A 4,409-nucleotide genomic window follows, 5' to 3' on the forward strand; every position below is an offset into this window, starting at 1 on the left:
TGCCACTACTACCCTCCGCCAAGCTTTCCTGTAAACAACAAGCACAAAATGGCTCTCAATAAAGGGGAGGCACGAAGTCACTGTTTGATTCTGGAGGAGGACAAATTGTGGATAGTGTTGTGCATCCTCCTCAAGTCTCACATCCTCTCCCTTCAATGATCCATTCATTTTGATGTATTTTCCATCAAAATTTGCGTGGATTTGACAGTGAGATTAACTGTCAGTGCCAATGTCATTTAAGGAATTGGGGAAATTGCTCCATGATCCACAATGTTGACCGGATTGCACACGTAAGATATTTGGTGGTGTTGAACCTCCATCAATGCAAGCGGCACACTGGATTTCAGCTTCCTTGTCGATTCGCATTATTACTTCGCGATGCACTGACGTGTTGCATGCAAATGTGGCGCTTCATATGACACATTCGGAGCTGTGCGTGACTGTCTGCACATGGGTAGTATTATGGGAGGGGTGGTCTGTCATTCGACACACCCGATTCTACGGTGCATGGCAGCAAGTACGGTGCAGTGGGTCCATCTCAGGCAGACACCTGGCTGAATTAACCATGATTACCTGCCTACATCCAGTCTTGGCATTCTACTTCTGATAGTCTGCTTTGAGTTGTTATAAGTCAGGGTGATTCAGCTCTATTTCATAATAGCGCACAACGCGAAAGCAGTTTTAGAACCGACACACTTTAAGCTGCAGTGGTGTGAGTTTCGCAAGAAGGTGAGACGCCGTGCCCAGACGAATATCTCACTTCTCCAACGCGATACTCGCCTCTGCTCCTTGCACACTGCTAACAGAAGAGGAGCCAGTGTTGGACCACCTTAATGAAAATGCTGTGGCATGGAAACCACCACTGTCAAATAGCACTACGTTGGAATTCAGCAAAACCTGCCACAGTTCTATTTTTCTTCTCTTGTCAACAGAATTCTGGTGGAATATTTTGTACTTAGGCCACGATCAGCACATGTTTTGCGCAATACTTCTGCCATGGTAAAACAGAAGAGGTCAAGCACGAGCCTCCACACTGCTACTCATTGAAGCGCGACTAGAGAACATCCATTGTGGTGCTCCTGTACCACTCACCCATTTCACAGCCATTTGTACTTAAGTCTAAGAGCATCACCATCGATTTCGTCTCCACGACGCAATTCATCGCATTATTCATCGGCCTGATATTGAGGACGCATTATCACGATTTGTCTGCATGATAAACGGCTGACTGCCCTGACTCTGCTAAAGTCTTGCGTTAAAACTTGGTGAAGTATGTTCTGGTAATAACATATCCACGTCTTTCTAACCCTGAAAAAGTGTAAGAGGGTTGGCTTGACCTCCTTTTCTAGCTTGTTACAACGCTGTTTACTTGTAAAAAATCATTCAAGCATCGGGATGCACTTGCTGATAAGTTGGAGGATTGCAGTGACGGCGTATGCATCGTTTATTCATTAAGAAATTACCTCCCAATTTATTCCCTCGTTCCGTTTGCAATTGCGTGCAAGGATGAATATCTGCATCCCCACACGTAGAAGTCGAGTGGTAAATTGTGGATTGCCTTTACATCTGATCCAATACTAGTCTATTCCAGCATCTACAAATTGATCGAGAATCAGGCACCAATCTACTCCATCTTAGTGTAGCAGACGTATTCAAGCAATCAAATGTGATGGACCAGCTCTCCCAGCCAATTATTATGGCTCACTATGTAATTTGATCTTTGATTTTGAGATAGGAGTGCCTTTTTGATACCTTATCACCGTACACGGAAGTAGCAACTAACTAGCCTACTTACCCTTCAGTTCTCTACCTCTCCACAACCCCAGTTGCCTAGAGATCTACCAAACTTCCTCCTAGAATATCCAACTGCCTACCTACTTCATCTACCTTCTAACACTCACTATAATCCTAGTTCTTTAGCCAACCACCTAGTTTTGTAGTTCAACCTTTCTACCCAACTTATTACAGCATTATCTAGCTCCCTACCTTGCATTATCAACAGGTCTCCAGCTTCCTTAAAAATACCTCACCTGATTTCGCGTTGGCCATTTCTCTTCCAATCCGTTTGCCCACCAGTCAAACCCACCTCTTTGCTACATCTCCAATGCCCAATCTCTCTACAGCGCTAAATCGCTCCCTGTCTCCCTCCATTTTCCCCTTTTTCCAATCCACTACCACTCAAAAGCTCCACTTGCCTACCCACCTGCCTCAATTACCTTAAAGTTATCTACTTACCTCCAACCTACGTCAGTCCTAATCTACTTCCTCAGCGACGTAGCAAAATACCAAGCAGAAAAGTTTCTCCATTGGAAATAATTTTATTGTTCCATTATCATGCAAGTGCAATGAATAAAAGCACTACGCTCTCGAAACAGCACGCAATTTGCAATGGAATTCACTGGCCATTTTCTCCAGTTACCAACAGGCAAGGTGGCCATGCTGCCAAGTTCATCATAATGCTGCCAATGTTAGGTTCCCCATTCTCATCTTCTCCTCCACCAAATCCTTAATTCAAACAGTGAACAACTATGTTCACACGAGAAAACGACTACTGGGGATCATTCAGTAGTGTCACTATTCTACTGCAAAATTGCAGGAAATACTAAGCTCGCTCTGCCATTGGCCGGAAGGCAATCCACTTGGAGTTGTTTGGTCAAGACACCACACTTCGTTAGACCTTGGACCTAATTCAAATACTAAGGTCTTTTTTGACAGCCAATGCCATCCACATCAACAACCCGCACGACATCATATGGAGTAGCAGACGTGCATTATATAGGGGCAACGAAACAGCACGTCGACTCACACAATGACTGTGAGGTGAATCTTCCAACTAGCGGGTACCCACCACGGTGTCTGCCAATTAATTTAGGGTGTAGGTGACCCGGATTAATGTGACAATCTCCAAGCAATAATTTTGGTAGTGATTGAGTGAGTCAGTGAGGTGGCAGGACAGGTAACATGCTGTGCGGCATTTCGCCACCTCGAACAATTCAAAAGCGATTAAAATTAATTGAACTTACCCCATGAGACAAGAGCGATGCGCCCAAAACTTCACTTAATTCGACTTAAACAGTCTATTGTTATATGTCGGCGACGACGGCCATAAGGAGCATGGTCTTACGTAAGAATCGCCTTACACCTGCACTGAAGCGAACCATCAGCCAAGATGGAATGCTCATTAATGATAGTACTGAATAGTGGATTGTGTGGAGAAGACGATGTGTGATTTGGGCTTGGGTTGGGTTGGGTAGGGTAGGGCACAAGTGCTGATGGCGAGACAGTGTTCATGGGTGGATTGAAGTATACGCTGAATGTGGATGTGAGCGTAGGCAATTGATGGAGTCGCGTTATCTGCTCTTTCTGGTGAGATGATAGCTAACGCGTGAAGAGTGAGCTCTCTGACATCGACTTTCACGTCGCGGCTATGACAGATGACAGGCTATTATCGGTGGTAAGATTGTAGGCTGCAGTACTGGGTAGCGAGAGGAGATAAACTGCTCCGTTGTCTGCATTTGCCCATCATTACTTCAACAATGCAGATGTGTTTGGAGACATCTGTGTGGCCGAATTCGTACGGTAGTCTCAAAACTTCAACTGGGTATCGCTTTAAGACCAATTCAATGCATCACAGTATGCAGATATTTACAACCGCGGCTTTCAAAAGTAATCTAATAATTTAACCGCAAACCCGGTTTCAACTGATTTGACACACATACTCGACACAGTAAATACAATAATGAAAAATTTAGAAAACGAACCCGTGACAACTCTTTTTAGTAGGCAAAAAAATAAATATTCAGTGATTGCAACAAAAAATACACATTACCAATCACCAGTTTGTGGTATCCTTTCCCTTCCACGATAGTCTCATCACAATTTACTACCTTGACCTCGCATAGCATTACAAATGCCGCGTATTTAAGATAGCTCCGACTTTGTCTCAACTTTATGTGGTTCCAGTCGCCTGGATGTGTTGCCGGTGCACAGTTAAAAGCATCATTTTGAATCTAGCATAATGTCATTTTTTGCATTTTAGAGCACAATGATAGTGATGAAAGCGGCGTGGTATTCGGAGGCAGTATTAATAAATAGCTTCTATGTAAAACTGAAGACAAATCGCCATTTGTATGTGCTTTGCAATTTGAGGGCAATGTAAATTAGTTACAAAGGCGTTCTAGCAAATAGACTGCCAGATCGTCAGTGTCAATAATTCCTTACCGTTCTGCTGCAATTTGCTATCATTCTTTGTATGCGTGCTTGCTTTTACAGTCCTCCAATCAACTTTTCTAAGTAGGGTCCTTGTCGACGTCATTGCGAATCCTTTACACGCACGCGCTGCATTGCAGCTTCAAGGAGCAACTCATCACTACATAATTGTTTCTGCGTGCCTTTCCACTCTTGTCACC

This window comes from Echinococcus granulosus, assembly GCF_000524195.1.
Source record: "Echinococcus granulosus chromosome Unknown EG_S00231, whole genome shotgun sequence".
NCBI classification, from domain to species: domain Eukaryota; kingdom Metazoa; phylum Platyhelminthes; class Cestoda; order Cyclophyllidea; family Taeniidae; genus Echinococcus; species Echinococcus granulosus.